Source organism: Anas acuta, chromosome 22 (assembly GCF_963932015.1).
Source record: "Anas acuta chromosome 22, bAnaAcu1.1, whole genome shotgun sequence".
Taxonomy (NCBI): Eukaryota; Metazoa; Chordata; class Aves; order Anseriformes; family Anatidae; genus Anas; species Anas acuta.
Window position 1 is genome coordinate 5,548,192 of NC_089000.1, and position 11,824 is coordinate 5,560,015.

An 11,824-nucleotide genomic window follows, 5' to 3' on the forward strand; every position below is an offset into this window, starting at 1 on the left:
TTGGCCAGGGGAGCCGCTTTGGCAGGGGCCAGGAAGGAAAGGGAAGCAGAAGAGAAGGTCAGGGGTTAAATGGCAGGACTGGGAAGTTTTTTGCAAGTGAAAAGTGGGTTTTGCAAACCTGAGAGTAATCCCCAAGGTTTGCAGTGCTTTCAGCCTCACCCCCCCCGGAGCAGGGAAAGCTGTCCCTCCCTGTTGTTTAGCTGCAGGGCGAGCAGGAGCAAATCCATGAATACATTATCATCCAGACAATGAGCTCTCGCATCCCAATCTTTATTTTTCAAATGAGACTTTTTTTTTAAAAAAAAAAAGTGACACAAACATGAAAGCCCCCTGATTTTTCCCCCACTATTTCCTAGGCTCTGTCATGCAGAGCCTGCTCCCAACATCCCGGCTCGGCGCACACACACACGCACGCATCCCCTCGCTGATAGGAGACACGGTCTAATTAAGAAGAAATCTACACAAACCCCTTACAAAGTCTGAGTGGCAGGTTATTATTGTAGCAAAGTGCAACCTCTGCCATTTTGTCAAGAAAGCCCATCAAATTAGGGAGAAGTAAGATGTCCATCTGCTTCGTGAATGGCAGCGCCGCGGAAAAATCAGATTCCCACAAGTTCCTTAAGTCCCAATTATTCCCAGATTATCTTTTGAGATCCGGGGATCTCCGCTGAATAAACCTGCGGCCTCGTTACTGACAGCCTGGTGCATCTCTAAGGAGGGCAGGGGGGAATCCAGGCCCCTGGGTGAAGGTGTCAATCCCTCGGGTGACCTCGGGGCCGAGGGATGCTGCGTGCCGGAGTGACAGCGCACAAACAGCCTTCGGCAGGGCAGCCGGGCAAACAGCGAGGACAGTCGGCCTTAGAAAGTTAAAGAATAACCAGGGAGGAGGAGGAGGGGTGGGGAGGGACGCCGGGGGCTTCGTCCCGGCGCTGGGGGCCTTCCAGCCAAGAGCGGGGTAAATAATATCAGAAGGGAGAAAAGGCAAAAGTCAGCGCGCTGGTTACAGAGGTGGCCGGTCAGCGATCAGTGCTTCCTTTCATGCCCGGAAAAAAACCTCGTAAAGGGTTTTTGGGGATGCCAGGAGGGCTGGGTTTTTGTAAGACACCCCACGAGCAGTTTTGTGAGGGTCCCGGCATTTGTGGTCTTCCCCAGCAAGGTGATGGGGACGGACACACCACCACGACATCGCTCTGTCAGAACCAGGCCTCGTCCTGCTCGCTCCAGTCATCTCCAAATTGCTTTCCTCACATTACATCCTCTCTCCTCTTTCCCCTATAGCTATAGTTATCACCCCCCTCGCTTTTAGGACAATTTACTTCGCTGGCAGACTTTTGCCATTGAGCTTCTACTTCTCAGCACTCTCAAAATTCATTTTATTTAGGAAGGAGAATTAATTTCTGCATATAGGATAAGATCTCCGAGATGTATATATGGTATTGGCACTTAACCCCAAGAAGCCTTTGGCATCTCAGTCACCCCAGGCTGGTTTTCCAAAGGGGCTCAGACCCTAAGATATTAGTTGGCTGCATGGGAGATGAAATCCGTCATCCGTCAAAACCACTCTTTAATGGAAAAAAATTCGTACCCATGCCTGGAGACATGTCCCAGAGGAGCAGCCCACCCCGTACACACCCCTAGTCCCCTCCTTTCCACTTCCATTGCAGAGCCTGACCCTTATTTCTTCTGCACCACTGCAGAGAGCAAGTTCTCTTGGCAGTCAATCAGGCACAGGAGGGCACGGAAAGGCAAGTTCATGCCCCACAGGATGAAACCTTATCACCCTCTTTCCATCACCGGGCCACAAAAAGAGATAAGAGACGTGGGCAGCCAGCACTCGTGTGCCTTCCTAGGTCTGTTGGCCACGGGAGACAGCGGTGCCCCGTGGCTGTGCCTGCACATCCCCGCTGCAACCAGGGAGAGCAACCCACAGATCTGCCCCACGATACCCAGAGAGCACAGGAATACATGGGAAAAAAAAAAAAAAAAGCCTTTTTTTTTGCAGCATTTTCTTTGTTGCTGTTTTGTTGGCTGTTTGTTTTTCTCTTCCCAGGCTTTGATTGCAAACCCTTTTGTCTTTGGGCTCCAGGGAACTCCCCGACTTGAAGGTGGTGCTTGGCAGATGAGGGGGAAATGCACAGCAGAGATTGCAGGCTGACACAGGAGGGAGAACAGGCAGGTGGGGGCGTGGGGCGTGGGGGAGAGTCATGGCTTTCTTTTCGCTTTATTAAATTGTGCGAGCAGCCAAGGCTTTGCAGAACGTTGCTGGGAGCATACACGCTCCAAATCTGCATGCATTTCCACTTCAAACGCTGCGCAGAATTATCCTTATTACTAAAATTGGTGTCCCAGCTCCCCAGTATAAAAGCTTCTCAAATATCTCTCTCCAGAATCTCTGCTGAAGCTTGAGAGAGAGAGAACAAAAAAAAAAAAAATAAAAAAAAAAGGAAGCCCCAAAGCTTAGTCATGGTGTTCCCTGCCTGGAAATGTTCCATCCCAGGTTCGTGTGATGGGTGAGCTCTCAAGATGATGAAAAGAGGAGCCCTGACCACAGCTGAGCTGTGTAGATGCTCTTGTTTCAGTAGCTGAACACCCCAAAGCCCTAGGACTCAGCCTGAAATAACAGCCAAGGGCCGAGACCTTCTTATTTACCACTTTCTTAGGCAGTTTTCCAATATATATTAATAGCTTTTTGCCAAAAAAATTGGCAAGGCAATGGAAAAACAATGAGAGGCATGGCCACGAGCACCAGGCAGCAGAGCCTTCCCAGGGAGAAAAGAGCAAAAATGTCGAGGTGACCTTGAAACGAGCACAAACACGGCCTCATGGCGATGGATATTGGTGGCAGCACCAACCTCTGCCACGGGGAAGCTTGGAAAGAAATTTTTCAGCCAGATGGAGACGTTTGAAGGAATGGTTTTCAATGCCTACTAAGAAATTGTCTCCATCCTCTTTGCCCAGCTGCTGTGCATAAGGCTTGGAGAGCACGTTGGGATCCCAATAGGACAGGACTGGAGATCTGGTTTCAAATATCTATGGAAAAAAAACATCTGGAGAGAGGCAAGGAGGCATTAATGGTCCAAGGAGAGGTTGTTGGCCTCTCCACCAGCCTGCCCTGGAGTTTGCTCCCCTGTGGGACAGCCCCAGCCAGGTCCCTTCCATGCGTCCCCATGGGAAAAAGTGTTGGGGGGTCTCTGGTGCCAGCCTCCCCGCTCTTCTTCAAAGGCATTAGTGGTGCAAAGAGGAAAGAAAAGGAAAAAGAAAGAAAACACGTCCTTATTGATGACCCAGATTGTTTTTTAATGTTCCTGGGGAGGGCAAAAATAAACAACAATCTGCGCACGGGACAGCTACCAGGTCAACCCATGCCCGCATTAAATTGTGCGATGGGACGATTTCCATACAAATACTGTGAAAAGGGGGCATTTGCTGCGAAAGAGAAAAGGCAAATTAAAAAAAAAAAAAAAAAAAAAGCCCTCCACAAGCCACAGACACAAAACTGAAACTCTTGATTTCATTGTGCGCTCGCGACAAGAGCAAACCCAAAATCAAAGAGTTTCATGGTCATTTTTCTATCAGAAAGTGATGTCGAGTGAATAACTTATTTACATGCCAATGTGGAGCCCTGAAATGGCCCAGGATGGGAAAAAAACAGGCCCTCTGTTATCGACAATGATAGCAGCGGATCCTGGGAGCCACCCCGGGAGGAGGACCTTAACGAGGCCGTGGCTGCGGCAGGAGAATGGCAATGAGTTTTTAATTGGTGACACATTATATTTATCAACCTGACAGCGGAGGGGGAGAGCCGCAACCTCCTCGTTGTGTGTTTTCCTTACACGACTTCCTTTGAACCCATTCACGTGTGAAAAGAATTTAAAGGTTACGGGGAGGGGGGGGGGGAAGAAACCCTTGTAATAATCCAGCGTCATCCTGAATGATAACACTGAATTATTCAGCAGGGTCCTTAAAAGGGTGGCTAAATCAAGGCTGAAACAAAGGCAGAGCAGTGCCATTGTGCTGCTCCTACCACTCGGGGCCTGGTGGAAACCAGGAGGAGGGAAGCAGGGGAGGAAGAAAGTCGGGTCAGAGTCACCGAGCGGACCCGAAAAGATGCGCTGAGTTACTGCAGAGTTATTACAAAGTGTTTCATATCTGCAAGCAGAGCCTTGGGCTGGACCCACGCTCTCGTCCCAGATGACTTCAATACAGAAGCAATAAAACCATGCAAGTTTTCCAGAGTTTGGGTTCATCTGCCTATGTTTGGGTCCATCTTCCACCGTGCTCGATGGTTTGCAGGTGCGGTTCTGTTGGTTATGTCCTGGGTTGGTGTCAGTGAGCCAGCAGGTCTAGGAGGACAAGGGACAATGACAAACCAAATTCTGGTTTTACAGAACCCAAGGACCGTGGAGGCTGGAAAAGACCTTCAAGATTGCCAAGTCGTCAGCCTGACCTACGGTGTCCCATCACCGAGCCACGTCCCTTAGTGCCACGTCCCCACCTCCCTGAAATGCCCCCAGGGCTGGGGGCTCCACCACGGCCCCATCCCAGTCCCCGACCACCCTTTTTGGGAATAAATCCTCCCTGATACCCACTCTGAACCTCCCCTGGTGCAACGGGAGACGGGTTTCCCCAGCCGTGCTCCATCCCAGCCAGCCCCTGCCCCTCGCCCCTGGCTACAGTATTCAAATCCTGGCCTCCCTAAGCAAACAGGTTGAAAAAAAAAATAATAATACTGTCCTTGCCTGGAGTGTTAACTAACAAACGGGAGCTTCTTTCTTTCCTTTCTTGCCTTTGTGCTGTTTCACACTGGACAGCGGTAGGAGCAGCTTCCCCCACCACTCACCCCGGCCCTCCTCCTTTCAAGCCCGTCCTTTAATCATTTGTTGACCCAGAGTTTTAGTGTCCACATTTGCTTTTTTAAGCCGGGCTCAGGTGAAAGAGAAAGAAAGAGGCGAGAAGAGCCTAATGAAATATTTAAGATTTTTCCAGGGGGAAAGTCTTGGAAGTGCTGACAGAGGTTTTGTTTGTTCCCGTCCTTTGTGCGAATTATTGGAGATGAGCCTGGAAGCAGGTTGCCAAAAGAGCCGGGGTCACTCCATATTGAGGGGAACTGTGTTGGCATTGGTCACAGCTGTGCTGCCCGGGCTCCCAGCTGAGCCACCAGCCCCCCAGCCTTTGTCCCGCATTGTGAGCGGGACGCGGAGCCGATTTTATACCCGGTGCATCCCCCGGCAGCTTTGTTCCCCCCCCCAGCCCGCCTCGCGCACGGACGCGCGCGCACACAAACCCTCCCCGTGTTCCCTTCCCAGTTAAAAAAAAAAAAAAAAGAAGAAGAAAAAAAAAAAGGGGGGTGACAATGTGATGGATTCCTTCACTGCTGGGCAGCATAATAAACCGAAACGCTGCTGCCCTAGCTTGAGGAGGGGAAAAAAAAAAAAAAAAAGCGTATCCCACTGCTTTCCTCCTTGGAACCTGATTTTTTCCCACTAACTGCTCCCTGATTTATGGAGCCTCTCTTGTGTAGAGCATATGTGGCTCCGGGCATTTGGCATTCGCTGACATTTTGCTTAAGCAACTGTGAAAGGGCAAATTTTCCTTGAAACTGAGCTGCAGAAGAAACACATTTAGCTGTGTGTCCCCCCCCTTTCCCTGTCTCCCCGGGATGCAGCCGTGGTGCAGGCAGGGACCCTGAGCATCCCCGTGCCCTGCAGCACCAGCACCACATCTCCCCCCCTTCCCATCAGGGATATCCACGGTACCCCCAGGACATGGCATGGGGAGCGCTCCTCCCAGCCCCAGGGCTCAGTAGAGGGGAGGGTTTGGGGGTTGGGGCTGGCTCTCCCACCAAAATGTGGGATGTTTGCTCTTTCTTTGCATAATCTATGGATGGCCGTGGCCTCTGACCCGTGCTTTCCTGCGGGGTCCCCCCGCTGCCTTGACCCCTCGAGGCTGTGTCGCATTTCACCTCGGGAAAAGGGACCCACGGCGGGCGGTATGGAGAGCCTGGTGGTGATGGACCTCCCAAAACATCACTAAATAAACCCCAAGCTCTGCTTTCCTCCTTGGGGACAACCACGCCGGTAGCAGGTCTCATGTCCTACATGGAAAGACCCCCCTGTGGGGTTAAACAGGTCCTGGCACAGCCCAGCGTGACTTTGCAGCAGGTTCAGCTGCAAGCACACGCTCGGATTTTAATGAAATCCATACGAAATTTCCCAGGGCGCGTTCAGCTGCCTTGCTAGTGTCCCCCCAAGACGTTTAAGTCAGTCCTGACTGCTCAGCGCTCCACAATCCACAGCTCTGGTGCTATGCAAACCCACAGCTCACTCCAGTCCTTGCTCCGTTCTGCGCTAAGACACGGTTCCTGCAGTCACGTGGCGCTGTGAGAATCTCGCTTTTTGGTTAAAACGATCAAAACGCAGCCCCCGAGGCCGCAGAGGAAGGGAAGCTCCGAAACGCAATTTGAGGAAACACCGGAGGCTCGAAGGCTGCCAGGCCATCGGAACCCCACCTCTCTCCTTCTTCCCCGTCGCCACGATTTCGGATTTCATTTCCTGATCTTCGTGCACGCCTTGGGCTGGCTCGTGACAGTCTGCATGGCTGGGGACACCCTGGGGACACCGGTGCCATTCTTCTGCAGTGCCCCCGGGGCCGGCGCATGGAGAGCTCCTGCGAGATCGCCACCGCAGGGCTCGGGGGATCAGCCCGTGCCACATTTTCTCCTCTTCTCCTTTCACGCCAGTTTGAAACGATTCAAGCGAGGGATTTTCCACAATTGTACTCGAGACAGATGTTTTCCAATACACAGCATCCAAAGAAATTTTCGGCGGCGTTCCGGTCATCCCGTTCCCGGTTTGAAGCAGGATTCAGCCACGAGGAATAAACACAGCAGCTAGCGAGGGCAGGGAAGCGCAGCGCAAAGGCAGAAGAAAAATGGAAAGAAACCAAACGAAGGAACCCCTGAACAATTGCTGGCAAGAGCTAAGCAGAGAAAAAACATAAACCACGATAAAAATGGCCCGGATCGGTCCGTAGCATTTTTCTGTAACCTTCACAAATAGCACCTGTCAGGTTCACCGAATCCTTTGCCTTCTCTGGGAGCTATTTGTGACTGGAAGATCTCAAAGTTCTTGCTAAATGTGGATATATCATAATTCATCCCCAATTGGCAATGAGCTAAAACTGTGTCAGCTGCAGCAGGGTTGCTGATTTATTCTATGATTTATTAGAAATTTGGAGAAAGGCTCCGAGCTGGGGGCAGACAGGTCCGTGTCACTTACTGCCTCAAAAGTAGGCAGGATTAGATGCACAAAAAGGGTGTTTTTTTAAAAAAATGGCACCAGCCAGTTGGTTGTACAAACCACTTGGAAACGTTCAGCTGTCGCAAGAGAGGGGAAGAAGCATGAGGGGAATTTTTGGTTATCAAAAAATCATAGAACATCCCGAGCTGGTAGGGACCCACAAGGACCATCGAGTGGCCCCATGGCTACCCCAAACATCCGTAATTTCCACGAATTTATGAAATTATGTTCCAAAATAGGTCAAGAGATGTGCTTGAATGCGATCCTCTCCAAGGACAGGCTCTCCAGCAACCCCCTCGAGTGCTTCTCAGCAGCCCCCGCCCCGTGCTCCCACCTCTCCCCGCACCCCCTGCCCCCAAAAGCTGCCCTCTGCCTGCCCCAAAACCCAAAGGAATTTCCCATAAACAGCACCGGCCAACTATTCCTCCAGTGAGCTCTGCCCAGGCTTTAGTGAAGGGTCAGCGGCTCACGGGAGGTTGGTGCACCCAAATGAAAAGGCCAAACGGGACGAGCAGGGCCTGAAGCCTCCTGGGATTTCAGCTGGGAGAGCCTGGGGGATTTTCTACACTTGTCTGATTCCAAATGCCTCCGAAGGTTGGCTCGCGGAGGGCGCTGACACGTCCAATGCACGTGGAGCCGGGTAATGAAGGAGCCTCGGATCCTCCATAATAGACGGGGTCAAAAGGCCCAGGCCAATTATCCAGGCTTGCCCCAAATCCCCTCTTCCTTGATCCCCCATCCCTGCCCACCGCAATTTAGTAGGAACGTGGGTTTCCAGAATTGTGTCGGGGCTGGGAGCTGTCACTTTGGGGTCTGCCGGGGCCTGAAGATGCTCGTGGCGTTGTCACCGACATCCTTCAGCCAACCCAACCCAATTTTTTTCCTCCCCAGCTGCAGCCAGCTGGCCGAAATAGCGAGGGAGAGCCCAGCCAAAGGCCCCTCTGCTGCAGGTCTCTGGGGTGCAGGAGCGGCCCCGGGGATGGAGCTGGCCCGGTGGTGGTGCAACGGGTACGGGATTGAGCAACGTTTTTTGGGGGCAGCAGGCTGCTGCTACGTCCTCTAGGTCCACGTTTCGCAGTCTGCAGTGGGGTTTTACGCCAGGTTGCGGCTCCTGGAGTCAAGTGACCTCAGCAGAAAAAATCAGCTTTGGTTGGAAATGAAACATAAAGCGCTCGGGAGATGACCTGCTCGAAATGCTGTGGGTTTGAGGTGCTCTCCTGGTGCCTCTGGCTGCGCAAGAGACACGGGAACCGAAGTCCTGGGTAAAACGAAAACCTGCCTTTTCCTCCGTGACAGATGGATATTGCTATAGCAGATGGGCCACGAGGAGCATCCTCAGGGATGAAAGCTCTGCGGGAGGAGGAGACATCACCCCGCTCCCCAAAGCCCCTTCTGCCAGCCGAGCCTTCGCTGCTGCCACCGGTGCCGGATGGGGCGATGGCAACTGTGGGACGAGGGACGTGGCAAAGCATCGGGTGACATGTCACATTGCTTTTCTCTCTCTTTTTTTTTTTTGAAATGGGACAGCCCAGCAGCTCACCAAATTACCGGCAGACAGCCCGTTTTTGTGCTGAATCGTGGGGCTGAGTGGCCTCGGCGGGACGACATCCTCCCTCCACCTCCCTGAGAACTGGCCGCGGGCCAGGGCCTGCAGTCAGGGAAGCGAGGATCTCCTTCCAGCTCACGGAAAAGGGAAAAAAAAAATAAAAGCACAAATTTCCCAAATTTACGACCAGCACACGTTAATTCTGAGAGAGGCCAAGAACAGGAGAGCCACCGGGGCGCCTGCATGCAGAGAGACGCCCCCCCCCCCCCCCCCCCCCTCTCCTCCAAGTGATGCATCAGTAAATAAACAGTGGAGGAAAAAACGAGGCCAGGAGTGAATTCCCTCGCCTGCTGTCCTTTGGTCGGTGAAGATCTGAGTGCAGAGCCCCAGCTCTGGGGGTTAAAGAAAAATACATCTGGTGACAGTGCCTGTGGCCCTGCAGCCGAGCATCGCCGCGGCAGGGCACTGCGGGGGGGGCCAGGCTGCTGCAGCTTGTCACCCCCACCCTGCAGCTGCACACCCACGGCGTGGGGACCCCAAATGAGGATGCCACATCCACCTTCTTCCCCTTAAAGGGGGAGAAATGGGGTGCTGAAGGGGAGAATCACGGGGAAAAGGGGGGTCCCCGGGCGCAGCGTGCAGCGGCTGCGTGAGGGGGGCCACGCTTCTCTCGCCTCCTGCGTGGGAGCTGCGGCGTCAGGCCCGGGCTGGCACGCGAGGCAGCGTCGTTAGCTGTTATTAATGACCCTGGCGGCTCTCGGCGGCCCGCGGAGACATTCCGGCTCTAACAAGGCACAGCTGGAGCGAGGGCTCGCGGCCGGCAGCTGCGGGGGCGCGCGGAGCCCTGGGGTGCAAGCGTGCGCCTGGGGCGGGCAACCCGGCGGCTGCTGCTCCTCCTCCTCCTCCTCCTGCATCCCCAGGGGGCTCGCAGACGAGGCTGCTGAAAAGCCAGGGGAAGCTTTTTTTAATTTTTTTTTGGCCAAAGCGGGCAGCAAAACCGCGGACGTGCTGCTGGGGGGGACGCGGGTGGGTGGGTGACATGGGTGGCGAGGGGGCGGTTGGATAGGGCGATCTCGGAGAGCGCTTCCAGCCCTCATAATTCGGCTTTTCTGTGCTGATTCCTTGCTTGCAGGCGGGCCCTGGCATCAGCACAAGGAGACCGTGACCCCGAGCGGGGGCCGTGGCCGGTGCCCCCCAGGCAGGCTCAGAACAGGCAGCGGGGGCCGGCCGGGGGCTGGCTGCAACCCAGGCGCTCGGCGCCTTGGCAGGGAGAGCGTGAGAAACCAGGGGGCGACACCCAAGTGTCATCACAGCTGCAAAAACTGCTGAGCAGAAAAGCCTAATTACAAAAATATGCGCCCGGAGGCTTTTCCGTGATGAAAACAGAGCCGCGTTTTAGGCTCGCCTGCCAGCAGCGCAATGCGAGTTATTCTCTGCCGTGCAGTGGGGGATTTTTAACTAGGCTGGGGGGGGGCTCGGGGAGACCGAGGTCTCCATAAAGCAGGGTTGTCATCGCCGAGTGTGGCATATCTGGGAGATGAAGGAGGAACATAACACACCCTATTAAAATTAACAAAGCCCTTTTTCTTCCTGCTTTTATTTTTTTTTTTCCTCTCTCTTCTCTCCCCCCCCCCCCCCTCCTCCCCTTCTCTGCTCCGGCTTCTTGGCCGCCGCTATTTACAAAGTGACTTCAGAAACTGATAAAGCTCTTTAACCGCAGCCAAACGCCATCCTGGCCTCACATGGCAACGCTCAAAGGAATGCACCACCACCGCACAGACGTGACATTAAAATGGAATCTGCTCAGTTGACGTGCGCAAAGAAAGGAAAAAAAAAAAAAAAGAAAAAAGAGGAAAAAAAAAAAAAAAGAAGAAGAAGAAGGGAGGCATGTGCCACCATGTCCCCAAGGCCTGCTTCTCTCTGCCCTGGACACGTGTCGCATGGGCGGGCAGTGCCACCGAGTCCGTGGAGCTGCACTCCTTTAACCCCGCTGTCAGCACCGAAAGCTGCGTGGCACAAGTGGCGCAGGTGGCACACACGTGTCCCTTATCAAAGGGGGGGTCCTGCCCCCACCAGGGCCATGCAGCCGTGGCGCCAAAGCCAGCACCCTGCGCCTCGCTGCTTTCCCAGTGGTTCCCAACCAAAACCCTGCAGATTTCACCAAAAAAAAACACGTTGATTTGGGGTAAACCCAGATTTCACCAAAAAAAAAAATTGGTTCTGGGTAAACCCAGATTTTTGATCTGTCCCGAAGGAGACCCCGAAGGAGCCACAAACCCATGCTTTTTTTTTTCCAAGTGCTCGTGCACCCACACCCCAAAACCTCGTTTTTGCTGGGAGGTTTTTGGGCCCCCAGGAAATCTCTGCTTAATGCTCGTGCACTTGAGTAGCCTTAACTTGGAGCAAACAAAGGTTATGGTCCAGGTGTAAATATAAAATACGTATCTTTATTCTTTATCTAATCAAACTTACATTTTTATCTTTACTGCCACTGGTGTTTAAATGTTTGTACTATTTTTTTTTTTTAACTAGCTAATGCAAGAGGGACCATAAATCTAGGCAGGCTCGCATTGCAGCGGTTTTTAGGTCTGCATGTGTTCTTTCAATTAATATCAAACTCATTTCTCAGAGTTCCTAAGCGAGCCCCACGACAACCAGGGCCATCAGCAAGCTGTTGCTGAAAGCGGGGTGCCTCCGAAATGGTTGGTGGCTCATTGGAGCCGCGTTTTGCCCCTCTGTCTCCTGGGATCCCTCGGTGCATGGACATTAAATGCGGTGAAAGGAGCCTGGCAAAAGCGGTGGCAGTGGAGATTCAGGCATCAAATCATCTGCCAGATCTAAAATAGGGAAATGTGTTATTTGTGAAAGTGTAAAAAGAAGAATGAAAAGAAAAAAGAGCTGTGAGAGGTGGAGAGGTGTTGTCTGAGGGGCAGGGAGGTGTGTTGGAGCCGCCGTGCCACGCAGCCAGGCTGTCCCTTTG